This window comes from Rutidosis leptorrhynchoides, chromosome 9, assembly GCF_046630445.1.
Source record: "Rutidosis leptorrhynchoides isolate AG116_Rl617_1_P2 chromosome 9, CSIRO_AGI_Rlap_v1, whole genome shotgun sequence".
Lineage (NCBI taxonomy): Eukaryota > Viridiplantae > Streptophyta > Magnoliopsida > Asterales > Asteraceae > Rutidosis > Rutidosis leptorrhynchoides.
The window spans coordinates 330,959,436-330,975,707 of NC_092341.1; positions in this window are offsets into that span (position 1 = coordinate 330,959,436).

Below are 16,272 nucleotides of genomic sequence, written 5' to 3' on the forward strand. Positions count from 1 at the left end.
TAAATATCTACCATTAGCAGAATTCTCGTATAATAATAGTTATCATGCGAGCATTAAAGCTGCACCATTCGAAGCACTGTATGGAAGGAAGTGTAGATCCCCTATCTGTTGGAATGAAGTAGGAGATCGACAATTAACTGGTCCCGAGATCATCCATGAAACTACTGAGAAGATAGTGCAAATCAAGGAGAGATTGAAAACAGCCCGTAGTCGCCAAAAGAGCTACGCCGATGTCCGAAGGAAACCATTAGAGTTTCAGATCGGTGACATGGTTATGCTAAAGGTGTCACCTTGGAAAGGTGTAATACGTTTTGGAAAAAGGGGTAAACTGAACCCAAGGTATGTAGGCCCGTTCAAGATCATCGAACGCATCGGACCGGTAGCTTATCGACTCGAGTTACCACAACAACTCACCGGGGTACATAATTCATTTCACGTCTCAAACCTCAAGAAATGTCTTGCAAAGGAAGATCTCACCATTCCTCTTGAAGAAATCCAAGTCGATGAGAAACTACAATTCATAGAAGAACCAGTCGAAATCATGGACCGTGAAGTTAAACGGCTCAAGCAGAGCAACATACCAATCGTTAAGGTTCATTGGAATGCTCGAAGGGGTCCCGAGTTTACTTGGGAACGAGAGGATCAGATGAAACAAAAGTATCCACATTTGTTTCCGGACAACGCAAAATAGGTACAACTTTAAAATTTCGGGACGAAATTTATTTAACGGGTAGGTACTGTAACGACCCGGATTTTTCCGATCGTTTTATACTTATGAGATTAATATTTACATAAAATAAACCTTACCAACTTGATAAGCAATCCAAACTGTTGAGACTTATGTTTTTAAAAAGAGTTTCACACAACGTTTGACCGTCCAATTTGACTGATGATATCACGAACTATATAACACACGATAATTATACGAATATGTATATGTACATATCTATACATATTTAACATGATTTAAGGATGGTTTAACATTTCATTGTGAACTAACAACAATGAGTTATAAGTATACTTTGAGACCACTAACTTAAGTTATCAAAACGATAACTATATGTAACATTCTTTGACATATATACTTACAATATATAATGTGTTGGTGATCTATGTCACCAATATGATTTAAGTGTAATGCGATTAATTTGTAACCAAAATAATCTTGATAAATATCGAAAAAGTTTGGGGAAGTGTGGAGTGCACACTTGTTTGAACTTATCTTGATTATGACGGGGGTTCGGGGGCAGCGCCCCCGATAAGCGGGGTCCAAGGGGTGGCAACATTGCTTTATTAAAAATGTCTTAAAATTTTATTTTGGCCCGGTTTGACCCAAAAATAAAAGCCCAGTTTTGAGCCTCTTTTACAGTTATAAACCCGTCCATATTTGAATTCTCGTTCCGATTCCTCAAAATTTCTACAAGTATATCAAGGGTATATGTAACCGTATCATACATAGCTTCTATACGTATTTACTATTGGTATATACCAACAATAAACTTCAATGATTAGCCACTAGACATGATGTTACATGTGGGAACCAGCCATTTAACCTCATGTGTGACTTTTGTGCAAGAAAACAAACTAAATCTCCTATATATCCATCCCATAATCATGCTATTTTGCACACACACACACATACAATTTCATTTCCAATTTTCTTTCAAGTTAATTCACTCCCTAATCTCTCTTCATTTACCTACTCAAGAACGTATCAATATAGTCATCCGATTTCAAGGAGATTACTTCCAATCTTTCAATCCCACTCCACCACTCTTTTGATTCCAAGATTTTTCTTACCTTTTCCAGTAGCTTTGTCCAAGTAACTTGAGGTAGTAACCTTATTCATAACCTTATTCGATTCATATTTATATAGCTATTTTATTTTGGGTTATAAAATTTTAACAACAAGAACATAGTTTGAGTGATTTCAAACTTGTTCGCAAACTAAATAGATCCTTCTAATTTGATTTTTAAAAAAACACTTCAAGACCTGTAATATATCATATTATGACAAAATCGGGTTAATCATATCTTGGCTAATTAACATAATATTTAATATATATTTACTTATGATTTTATTTTATATATTTCAGGACCACCCGTAAACAACACGAGAAGATTAATCATAAGACCTCATGATTGTACGCAACACGTCATTTGACAACACGGTACTTTATGTACGCAACACGTCATTTGACAACATGGTACCATGGGTTAAGATTAATTCTGATCAACACGAATACGATGGGGTCTTTATTTATTTTATTTAAGCAACTAATTGTGGACCACTAACATCGGACTGCTAACTACGGACTAAAAAAATATTAAAAGTATTAAAAGTATATATATATATATATATATATATATATATATATATATATATATATATATATATATATATATATGTAACGATTACTTGAAAAGAAAATATGTTGATATATTATATATATGGTTAGGTTCGTGATATCTATCGGAGACCAAGTCGAGTTAAATACCTTCAAGACAAAAGTGAGTATATAGTCCCACTTTTAAACTCTAAATATTTCGGGATGAGAATACATGCATTTTATGATTTACGTTATGGACACAAGTGATTAAAAATATATATTCTACATTGAGTTGTACCACTGGCATACTTCCCTGTAACTTGGTAACTACTATTTACATGAGGTATTGTAAACGCGAATCCTGTTGATAGATCTATCGGGCCTGACAACCCCAACCGGACTGGACGACCAGTATTCAACGGTTGCACAGTACTTCGTTTCGGAGACTACACTTGGTACGGTGTAGTAAGATTTCATAATAAAGGGAATATGCGACGTTGATTAAATGTTAAGTATGGTTATCAAGTGCTCAACAACTTAGAATATTTTTATTAAAACGTTTATATATGAAATCTTGTGGTCTATATTCATAACGCTGCCGGCTTTAAACCTATATCTCACCAACTTTATGTTGACGTTTTAAGCATGTTTATTCTCAGGTGATAACTAAAAGCTTCCGCTGCAACATGTTGAATTTAAGCAAGATCTTGAGTATGCATATTTGTGTCAAAAATAAAACTGCATATCGGAGGATTTGTAATGTAAAATATGTTGGAGGTCGTATTGTTATTATCACATGTAAAGTTTGTAAGTCTAAGATTATCGCTAAACGATAATCATTATTAAGTTGTTTAAACCTTGTATTTGTAATAAAAGCTATGGTTTGTATTGTAAAAACGAATGCAGTTTTTGGAAAATGTCGCATATAGAGGTCAATACCTCGCGATGAAATCATATGTTATTGTATTCGTCCTTATGGTTAAGGTCGGGTTATGACACATCAATCAGGGGCCATTTCCCTAAATTCTTAGGTTACCAGACTTGAAGGGCGATATTCGGTTAATAATCTAACCATATATGTAGTTTTGATTACTTGTGTCTATTCCGTAAAACATTTATAAAATCAGCGCATGTATTCTCAGTCCCAAAAATATATATATTGCAAAAGCATTTAAAAAGGGAGCAAATGAAACTCACCTAATGTATTTTGTAGTAAAAATACATATGACAATATTGAACAATGCAGGGTTGGCCTTGGATTCACGAACCTATACCATTTGTGTACTTATTAATATACATAATTGTAATCGAATAATTTTATATATATTTAATTTTATTTGTTATATCCTTATATATATCTTGAAGTTATTTAGGATTTATTCTTCTAAATTTCACTAAAAACATATTCTTTATTTATATAAATCATATCTTAACTTATATGTTATATATATATATATATATATATATATATATATATATATATATATATATATATATATTATATTTATTTATTTATTTTATATTTATCATTACAATAATTAATAACTATACTTTTAGTTATCTTGATACCTATATATATATATTTATATACACATGTGTTTAGTATTATAATTAAAAATCGATATTGTATAAGTATTTTAAATGTTAGCCTATTCGATATATAGTTATATGGAATATTATCCTAATTATAGTGAATGTAATAAATATCTTTTATGAAACTAATATTATTTTTTATTTTTTTTAAAATGATAGTTTTTATAATGATAAGTTACTAATAATAATAATAATAACTTTATTAATAATGATGATGATAATAATAATAATAATAATAATAATAATAATAATAATAATAATAATAATAATAATAATAATAATAATAATAATAATAATAATAATAATAATAATAATAATAATAATAATAATAATAATGATATTGTTGATAATGATACTTATGTTAATGATAATATTACTAAAAAGTGATACTAATACCAGTATTAGTGAAAATAATAATAAGTTGTGTTATTTTCGTAGTAACAATAATAATAATAATCATATTCGTAATAATAATAAAAATCATACTTTATATTAATAATAATAATAATAATACTTTTAATTCATAACAATATTACATAACAATAACTAAAATTATAATACTAGTGATCATATCATCAATTTTAACATAATCATAATTTATAATAACAATAACAATAACAATAATAATAATAATAATAATAATAATAATAATAATAATAATAATAATAATAATAATAATAATAATAATAATAATAATAATAATAATAATAATAATAATAATAATAATAATACTGATAACAATAATAATAATAATAATAATAATAATAATAATAATAATAATAATAATAATAATAATAATAATAATAATAATAATAATAATAATAATAATAAAATAAATGTTTATACCTTCAAAAGCCTTTTCAAAAAAATAAATGCCACAAACCGGGCTTGAACCCGAGACCTCTCGAAACTCCCTAACACCTCGAACCAGTGGGCTGTTGCCCGTTTTTCAGTTTTATAATACGATTTAATTTATATAACTCGTATACTAGTGCCTCATATCCCTTCTTCTTCCTCATTCAAGTCGACCAAGAACAACCTCATCAACAAATTAATGGTTTAGTGTTTTGATTACGATTGAAACCAAATTGTAAACAACCTGAGTAATCTACTTTTGTGAAATTAAGAGAAAATAATAATAATAATAATAAGAATACAGCTCGCTGACATCGGTTATGAACTCCAAATCCATTCTCTAATTGTAGATCGTTTCAGAATAATATTAAAACACGAAATAGGTAGGAAAACATTCCTGGAAACTTTATGGATCTTTAATTTGATCAGAAACAGAAACACGATCGTGAATTTGATCTAAGAACAATTTTTGACTTTTTAATCTCAAAAGTTTGACTCTAAAATTTGTACTCAATAAAAAGATTTGAGATTTGAAACTTTGCAGTTAGTTTACTTACACCATTCCTAACAAAACCTCATTTAAGGATTTTGAAATATCATTCGAATTTGGATTATTGGTGAATTGAATCAAAGCAGAGAGGAACGAGTTGTAGGCCTTTATTTTTCTGTTAAACCCACTTGTTTAATAGCTGTACTAATTCTGTGTGATACTGTAAATGGATAGTTGGATGAATTAGTGAACAACGTCGAGCAACTCCATTGTTTTATAGTAATAAGCTCGATATGAATAATTAACGGGTACATATAATTAATTTAAAATAATACAATTGATGGAGATTGTTAACAAACCCGTACTCTTTGTTGGATTAATATCAGAAATTTGATACCAAAAGTACAAATTTAATACAGTTGACAAGGATGGAAATTGGACTCAGGATCTTTTACTGTTATAAAAGTATTTTTAATCATGTTATAGATATATACATATCAGAATACATTTTTTTTATGTATATATATATATATCAGTACATTTATATATATATATATATATATATATATATATTTATATAACTGGTTGTATATTTGGTTATACATATATATATGATTCATAAGTTTTAGTATTGAAAATGTTATGTATTAAAAATGTTAATATTAATAATAAAGTAATAAAATTATTAATAATACTATTGAAACATTAATAATAATACTAATAATTATATTGGTAATGATAACTTCTACAATAATATTAATAATAATAATACAACTTAAACATATCAAATTTTATATATATATATATATATATATATATATATATATATATACATTTTATATTTGAAGTAATAATATTACAAACATTAATACTAACAACAATAATAATAATGAAAGTAATATTAATATTAATATTAATATTAATATTAATATTAATATTAATATATCTATTATATTCAAACTTGTAAATTAATATAATACCACTTATTATTTATGTAATATTATATTACGGGATTTCATTTACTGAATAATTAATATTTATATATTCTATACATTTATTTAATAGAAAATCTTATATAGATATCTATATATTTATTTATATAGATTCATAATAATACTATATATTTATTTACATATGTTTATTGTAATACTAACTTAATTATTTTGTTTGTTATCTTACATTTTTAATTCTAATTGCATAATGTATACTTATTAATTTAAATTACTATATATACTATTATGTAAATATATTCACATAATTATTTACACATATTCATTTACAATTAATTGTTCGTGAATCATCGGGCACAGTCAGAGGGTAATTGGTCATATGAATATAGTTCCAAAATTTTCAAGACTCAACATTATAGACTTTGCTTATCGTGTCGAAATTATATAAAGATTAAGTTTAAATTTAGTCGGAAATTCCCGGGTCATCACATTAATACTTTGTTTAATGAATACACCAGGTTATCGACTGTGTGTAATCCAAGGTTTTACTACTTTGTTAACAATTACACCAATTACCCTTGAATGTAATCCACCCCTGTTTCAACGAGTCCATTAACTATTAATCCATCCCCGTGTCCGGTCAAATGAATAATTATTGAAATTTATAGATATCCCGCCCACCGTACCCAGTCAAGCGTATGTAGTTATATATAAATACGTCAAATTATAAGTCTATATATTAAATTAACGAGGTATCATTTAGTTAATATAAAGCCCATTAATAACCCATATTGTAATTTCCACAAGTGTCGTTCTTTTATCCAAACCCCAATTATGGTCCAAAGCCCAATTACCCCGTCTTTAATATTTAGCCCAACATCACGATTACTTCGATTTAAATAAGTATAATAATAACTTAGCTACGAGACATTAATTTAAAAAGGTTGAACATAACTTACAATGATTAATAATAGCGTAGCGTTACACGGACAGAATTTCGACTTACACACTTACAACATTCGCCACTATAACCTTATTATTAAACTTTAATATTAAAATTATAATTAAAATTAAAATATAAATATATTTGAGAGTAAGAGAGATTGAAATATTATGAGTAAAAATTCGGCCAGAATTCGTTGTATTTAAAGAATGTGGCCTGCTACAGTAACTCTTGCGGTCGCATGAGTTTTGTGCCTTCTGGCCATGCGATCGCATGGCCGTCATTTCCTGGTCACATACTTTTTTGCTCCTAGCTTGTAGACATATTTATTTAATATATATAATTTTATATAATTATATATATATTATATTATAATCATGTGTATAGTTGATTTGTAATTTTAGCTCCGTTGCGTCGCGCGTTGATAGTTGACTCTGGTCCCGGTTCCGGATTTTCGAACGTCCTTGCGTACAATTTAATATCTTGTACTTTGCGTTTTGCGGCTCGTACTCTTGTAACTTTTAGACGTTTCTCATCAATAATTTGAACCTCGTGATTTGTACTTTGTACTTTGTTAGCTTTTTGGTCATTTGCGTCTTCAAATTGTCGAATCTGTCTTTTGTCTTCACCTTTTAATATTTAAACGAATATCACTTGTAAATAGTGAAATGTCCCGTTCTTATTGATTAAAAACGTTCCATATTAATTGATTTCGTTGCGAGGTTTTGACCTCTATATGAGACGTTTTTCAAAGACTGCATTCATTTTAAAACAAACCATAACCTTTATTTCATCAATAAAGGTTTAAAAAGCTTTACGTAGATTATCAAATAATGATAATCTAAAATATACTGTTTACACACGACCATTACATAATGGTTTACAATACAAATATGTTACAACAAAATAAGTTTCTTGAATGCAGTTTTTACACAATATCATACAAGCATGGACTCCAAATCTCGTCCTTATTTAAGTATGCGACAGCGGAAGCTCTTAATAATCACCTGAGAATAAACATGCTTAAAACGTCAACAAAAATGTTGGTGAGTTATAGGTTTAACCTATATATATCAAATCATAATAATAGACCACAAGATTTCATATTTCAATACACATCCCATACATAGAGATAAAAATTATTCATATGGTGAACACCTGGTAACCGACATTAACAAGATGCATATATAAGAATATCCCCATCATTCCGGGACACCCTTCGGATATGATATAACTTTCGAAGTACTAAAGCATCCGGTACTTTGGATGGGGTTTGTTAGGCCCAATAGATCTATCTTTAGGATTCGCATCAATTAGGGTGTCTGTTCCCTAATTCTTAGATTACCAGACTTAATAAAAAGGGGCATATTCGATTTCGATAATTCAACCATAGAATGTAGTTTCACGTACTTGTGTCTATTTTGTAAATCATTTATAAAACCTGCATGTATTCTCATTCCAAAAATATTAGATTTTAAAAGTGGGACTATAACTCACTTTCACAGATTTTTACTTCGTCGGGAAGTAAGACTTGGCCACTGGTTGATTCACGAACCTATAACAATATATACATATATATCAAAGTATGTTCAAAATATATTTACAACACTTTTAATATATTTTGATGCTTTAAGTTTATTAAGTCAGCTGTCCTCGTTAGTAACCTACAACTAGTTGTCTACAGTTAGATGTACAGAAATAAATCGATAAATATTATCTTGAATCAATCCACGACCCAGTGTATACGTATCTCAGTATTGATCACAACTCAAACTATATATATTTTGGAATCAACCTCAACCCTGTATAGCTAACTCCAACATTCACATATAGAGTGTCTATGGTTGTTCCGAAATATATATAGATGTGTCGACATGATAGGTCGAAACATTGTATACGTGTCTATGGTATCTCAAGATTACATAATATACAATACAAGTTGATTAAGTTATGGTTGGAATAGATTTGTTACCAATTTTCACGTAGCTAAAATGAGAAAAATTATCCAATCTTGTTTTACCCATAACTTCTTCATTTTAAATCCGTTTTGAGTGAATCAAATTGCTATGGTTTCATATTGAACTATATTTTATGAATCTAAACAGAAAAAGTATAGGTTTATAGTCGGAAAAATAAGTTACAAGTCGTTTTTGTAAAGGTAGTCATTTCAGTCGAAAGAACGACGTCTAGATGACCATTTTAGAAAACATACTTCCACTTTGAGTTTAACCATAATTTTTGGATATAGTTTCATGTTCATAATAAAAATCATTTTCTCAGAATAACAACGTTTAAATCAAAGTTTATCATAGTTTTTAATTAACTAACCCAAAACAGCCCGCGGTGTTACTACGACGGCGTAAATCCGGTTTTACGGTGTTTTTCGTGTTTCCAGGTTTTAAATCATTAAGTTAGCATATCATATAGATATAGAACATGTGTTTAGTTGATTTTAAAAGTCAAGTTAGAAGGATTAACTTTTGTTTGCGAACAAGTTTAGAATTAACTAAACTATGTTCTAGTGATTACAAGTTTAAACCTTCGAATAAGATAGCTTTATATGTATGAATCGAATGATGTTATGAACATAATTACTACCTTAAGTTCCTTGGATAAACCTACTGAAAAAGAGAAAAATGGATCTAGCTTCAACGGATCCTTGGATGGCTCGAAGTTCTTGAAGCAGAATCATGACACGAAAACAAATTCAAGTAAGATCATCACTTGAAATAAGATTGTTATAGTTATAGAAATTGAACCAAAGTTTGAATATGATTATTACCTTGTATTAGAATGATAACCTACTGTAAGAAACAAAGATTTCTTGAGGTTGGATGATCACCTTACAAGATTGGAAGTGAGCTAGCAAACTTGAAAGTATTCTTGATTTTATGTAACTAGAACTTGTAGAATATATGAAGAACACTTAGAACTTGAAGATAGAACTTGAGAGAGATCAATTAGATGAAGAAAATTGAAGAATGAAAGTGTTTGTAGGTGTTTTTGGTCGTTGGTGTATGGATTAGATATAAAGGATATGTAATTTTGTTTTCATGTAAATAAGTCATGAATGATTACTCATATTTTTGTAATTTTATGAGATATTTCATGCTAGTTGCCAAATGATGGTTCCCACATGTGTTAGGTGACTCACATGGGCTGCTAAGAGCTGATCATTGGAGTGTATATACTAATAGTACATACATCTAAAAGCTGTATATTGTACGAGTACGAATACGGGTGCATACGAGTGTATATACTAATAGTTTTTACAAGTTTTAACGTTCGTGAATCACCGGTCAACTTGGGTGGTCAATTGTCTATATGAAACATATTTCAATTAATCAAGTCTTAACAAGTTTGATTGCTTAACATGTTGGAAACATTTAATCATGTAAATATCAATCTCAATTAATATATATAAACATGGAAAAGTTCGGGTCACTACAGTACCTACCCGTTAAATAAATTTCGTCCCGAAATTTTAAGCTGTTGAAGGTGTTGACGAATCTTCTGGAAATAGATGCGGGTATTTCTTCTTCATCTGATCTTCACGCTCCCAGGTGAACTCGGGTCCTCTACAAGTATTCCATCGAACCTTAACAATTGGTATCTTGTTTTGCTTAAGTCTTTTAATCTCACGATCCATTATTTCGACGGGTTCTTCGATGAATTGAAGTTTTTCGTTGATTTGGATTTCATCTAATGGAATAGTGAGATCTTCTTTAGCAAAACATTTCTTCAAATTCGAGACGTGGAAAGTGTTATGTACTGCCACGAGTTGTTGAGGTAACTCAAGTCGGTAAGCTACTGGTCCGACACGATCAATAATCTTGAATGGTCCAATATACCTTGGATTTAATTTCCCTCGTTTACCAAATCGAACAACGCCTTTCCAAGGTGCAACTTTAAGCATGACCATCTCTCCAATTTCAAATTCTATATCTTTTCTTTTAATGTCAGCGTAGCTCTTTTGTCGACTTTGGGCGGTTTTCAACCGTTGTTGAATTTGGATGATCTTCTCGGTAGTTTCTTGTATAATCTCCGGACCCGTAATCTGTCTATCCCCCACTTCACTCCAACAAATCGGAGACCTGCACTTTCTACCATAAAGTGCTTCAAATGGCGCCATCTCAATGCTTGAATGGTAGCTGTTGTTGTAGGAAAATTCTGCTAACGATAGATGTCGATCCCAACTATTTCCGAAATCAATAACACATGCTCGTAGCATGTCTTCAAGCGTTTGTATCGTCCTTTCACTCTGTCCATCAGTTTGTGGATGATAGGCAGTACTCATATCTAGACGAGTTTCTAATGCTTGCTGTAATGTCTGCCAGAATCTTGAAATAAATCTGCCATCCCTATCAGAGATAATAGAGATTGGTATTCCATGTCTGGAGACGACTTCCTTCAAATACAGTCGTGCTAACTTCTCCATCTTGTCATCTTCTCTTATTGGCAGGAAGTGTGCTGTTACCCAAATAGTATCATAACCACTTGCAGTCCTTGGCACTTTATGTAACATCCCGCCTTTTTCTGTCAACTTTTCCGTTTAACTATTTATGTTCCGTTATATGTTTATAACACGTCTCGTTGATACGTGTTTGAATTATCTTGTTTAGGTAATTCCCACACCCGTTTTAAAGTTAAGGGACCAAACTTGCCAAGGGTTGAAACTTTTGACTAGGTCAAAGAGTCAACCCTCATCCTCATCCATTCAATCTCATCTCTTTCACTCTTACTACTTCAACTTTTCTCTCAACTTCCATACAAAGATTCATCATCCAAAATCGAGCTAGCGGTCATCTTGCCAAACAAATTACATATTTGAACTCCTCGTGATCTCCTCTTCGATTCCATACCGACCTCATCAAATTTGGGTAACTTTCTAAAATCACTAATTTTATGTGTTCTTGAGATTTTTTTGAATTAAAAGGTTGTTAATTAGTGTCTATGGCTCAAGTCTAGTTTGATTATGTGTCTTGTATGCTTGTTCTTGCTATTTTAATGTAACTAGTTCACATTGAAAGTTCACATGCTTAATCTTGAATTTTAAGTGGTTATATGTTGTTTGATGTTAAGAGTTCATGTTTTAATCTTGTTCCTAGTGTTACTAGCTTCATTTGGATGTAAAGATTTATCAAAGAAACCTCTTAAACTTGATTATGAAATTTGGTGATTTTTGGTTAGGGTTTCATGAACTAGGAATGGACTTTTGATGCTTTAAATGCTTGAAAATGTTGATTGTAAGTGTTAGGTTGTGTTGTATGCTTAATTACCTTTGCTACGGCATATCGTTCGTGTAATTTGGTTGCCAAATCATTAAATTGCATTTATGACTTGTATGCATTGAATGGGGAACATTAATTGTGGTTTTTGGTTGTTATAAGTGGAAGTTTGATTGATGATATGTGTTTAGTTGCATTCCTCGTCAAAATACCTTTCCAACGATGTATGATAGGCGTTATAAGTGTTTGCGGGTCAAGAGTTGTGTTAGAATTGGTTTTGGCTCGTGCATAGTTTGAAAGACAGAAAAATAGCTGAACTACAGGTCGCGCGGCGCGCACCCTACCCCGCGCGGCGCGCCAAACTGCCTGGACAGATTCTGACCTCCATGTCCCTTTTAACGTGAAATGTTTGACTAGCTACCGACCTCCGATTCACATGAAACTTGTTTTAATATACTTGTATATGAATAATTAGCATGGAAAATTTATCCGGGACCCGACCCGAACGCGTTGACTTTTCGTTGACTTTGACCAAGTTTGACTTTTAGTCAAACTTAACCAAACTTTTATGCAATCGTTCTAACATGCTTTTATACTTGTATCTTGCATGAAACTTGACAATTTGCTTCACATGCTATATTAATCGAGTCGTATTGAGCCATAGGACTAATTGAACATCTTTGACCCTTCGTGACTATCGTTATTGATACAACCTAATTGTTTAGGTCGAGACTAGCATTGTTCTTTGCACGTTTACTTGTTGAAGTACTATTTCACTCTTGCAATCAAAGGTGAGATCATAGTCCCACTTTTACTCTTTTTGAACTTATATTTGGGATGAGAAAACATAAACGATTCTTTTGAACTAAGTGAACACAAGAACGGGAAAACAAACATTCTACATACGAGTTTAGAACAAAAAGCCTCAATTCGATTATCATTAGTTACACTTGACGGGTGTAAGCGAGAACTTATGTTATATGGCCATATGGGTTGACAACCCTCATCTTTGACGGTTCGCTACCGTCTACGGATGAAATATATTTTCGAGAATCAGTGTTTGTTCTAGCACTATGGATGGGGTATACAATGGATGGAATGTTAAGCTTTGATAATTGGGTGCTCGTGAATATTAACTTTTAGAATGATTTACTATTATTTCAACTTTGCAAACCTTGTGGTTCGACTTACTTACTTTTGCTCACTTACTTACTTAAACCTATGATTTCACCAACGTTTTCGTTGACAGATTCTCTATGTTTTTCTCAGGTCCTTGAACTTAGGTGATACATGCTTCCGCTCATACTTTTTGATACTTGCTTTGGATGTCGAGTATAATTGCATACGTGGAGCGTCTTTTTGGCTTCTTTAAACTATGTCGCCCGTGTTTCATATGAACTATAACTTTGTTGTGTACTTGTCTTGGGAATTACTTTGTAAACGTTGAAACATCCTTTTATGAAATGAATGCGACATATTTTCAGTCAAACTTTGTTATAAATACTTATAACCATGTAATGGGACCGTACGTAGCTGATGCCGTCATTTAACGATTTGTCGGGGTCGCTACAAGTGGTATCAGAGCCTTGGTTGTAGGGATTTAGAGTTCATTGGTGTCAACCCCGAGTCATAGGGTACATTGGTGAGTTTAGACTACAACCGGCATATAGACTTGACATAGGAATTACTTGACTACTTGTGCATTTATATTCGAACTCTCTCACTCATATCTACTCTTATTCTATCTAAATCTTGCGTTGTATAATTTAATTGACACGCCACCTTGACTATATGATGTAATGTCGAATGCACATATGAATTAGGGTAATATAATTCCCGGAAATTATATTACGGTGACTCATATGAACATACCGACATTATGACATAAAGAATTTAAGGCAAGTCAAGGATAATTTTCTCTTTATCTTTATTCCATATCACGGTTAGTATTATTTAGAATACTAACCAACGGTATTCTTGTGTTTTGAAGGAACAATGGCTCGTCGACGCGCCCCTCCCGAAACTCCCGAACAAGCTTTGCAACGCATGATAGCCACCGCCGTGGATGCGGCCATGGCCGGTCACTCGTCCAACAACAACAATAATAACAACAACAACAACAACCAAGGAGCCGGTAACTCTAGCGAAGGGTGCTCCTACAAAGCTTTCATGGGGTGCAAACCTCACTCTTATGATGGGACCGGTGGACCGGTTGTGCTTACTCGTTGGTTTGAACAAACCGAGGCCGTCTTTAGCATAAGCGGTTGTCGGGATCAAGACAAGGTCAAATACTCCACCCACACTTTCTCCGGGATTGCTCTAACATGGTGGAACACCTATGTTCAATCGGTGGGTACCGATGAAGCTCATGCCCTCTCTTGGGCCGATCTAAGGGAAAAGATGATTGTTGAATATTTTCCGCGCGAGGAAACCCGAAAGCTTGAGGAAGAACTAAGAGCTTTGAAAGCGGTCGAAAACGATCTTAAAGCTTATAATCAACGCTTCGCCGAACTATCCTTAATGTGTCCTAATCTTGTTAACCCCGAATCTCAAAGGATTGAGCTCTACATGCTCGGTCTTCCAAAAAGCATCAAACAAGGGGTGATGTCATCCAAACCCACTACTCATCAAGCCGCTATGAACATGGCTCGCCAATTAATTGAAACGGTTGACGAAATCGTAGTGCCGGCTCCTAAGGCCGAGGACAAGTCGGGTGGCAACAAAAGGAAATGGGAATCCACTCCATCAACCAACTACAACAACACCTTCACCAAAAAGCCTTTCAACAACGACGGCAAGAAGGGTTATGTCAGAAACTTACCTCTTTGCAACAAATGCCACAAGCATCATTACGGCAAATGTAACAAGATAGTTTGTCACCGTTGCCAAGGAGTTGGTCATAGGTCCAACAATTGCACAAGCGCCGCCCCCTGTCGCTCGAAAGGGGCCCAATCCTCCAAGAACGGCCACTTGTTATGAATGTGGTCAACCGGGTCACTATAGGAACGAATGCCCGAAGAAGAAAGCCAACCCCAACAACCGAGGCCGAGCCTTTAACATCAACACCGAGGAAGCCCGAGATGACAACGAATTAGTCACGGGTACGTTTCTTCTCAACAACACTTATGTTACATGCTTATTCGATTCGGGTGCCGATAAATGTTTTGTGTCTAAGACTTTGGCTCCTACTCTTTGCACTCCACCACACCCTTTAGATACTACTTACTCCATCGAAGTGGCCGATGGAAAACTCTTAAGTGCCGACACATATTACCGGGGGTGTACTTTGAATATTTTGGGTAATGAATTTGAAATTGACTTGATACCCATAGAACTAGGGAGTTTTGATGTAATAATCGGTATGAATTGGATGGTCAAAAATAAATCTCACATTCTTTGCGATCTTCACGCAATCCGAATTCCTATCGAGAATGGTGAACCATTGATTGTCTATGGCGACAAAAATTGCACCGGACTCAATCTCGTTTCGTGCCTTAAAGTTCGAAAGCTACTTCGCAAGGGTTGTTTCGCGATTCTTGCCCACGTTAAGAAAGTCGAGGCCGACGAGAAACGCATTGATGATGTGCCGATTGTTAGTGACTTTTCCGATGTGTTTCCCGACGAACTACCGGGTCTTCCACCTCATCGACCGGTTGAATTTCAAATCGATCTTATTCCAGGGGCCGCACCCGTAGTGCGTGCACCATATAGACTCGCTCCATCCGAATTGCAAGAATTGCAAAGTCAAATCCAAGAGTTACTCGACCGTGGTTTCATTCAACCTAGCCATTCACCATGGGGCGCTCCGATTTTGTTCGTCAAGAAGAAAGACGGATCCCTACGAATGTGCATTGATTATCGTGAACTAAACAAATTGACGGTT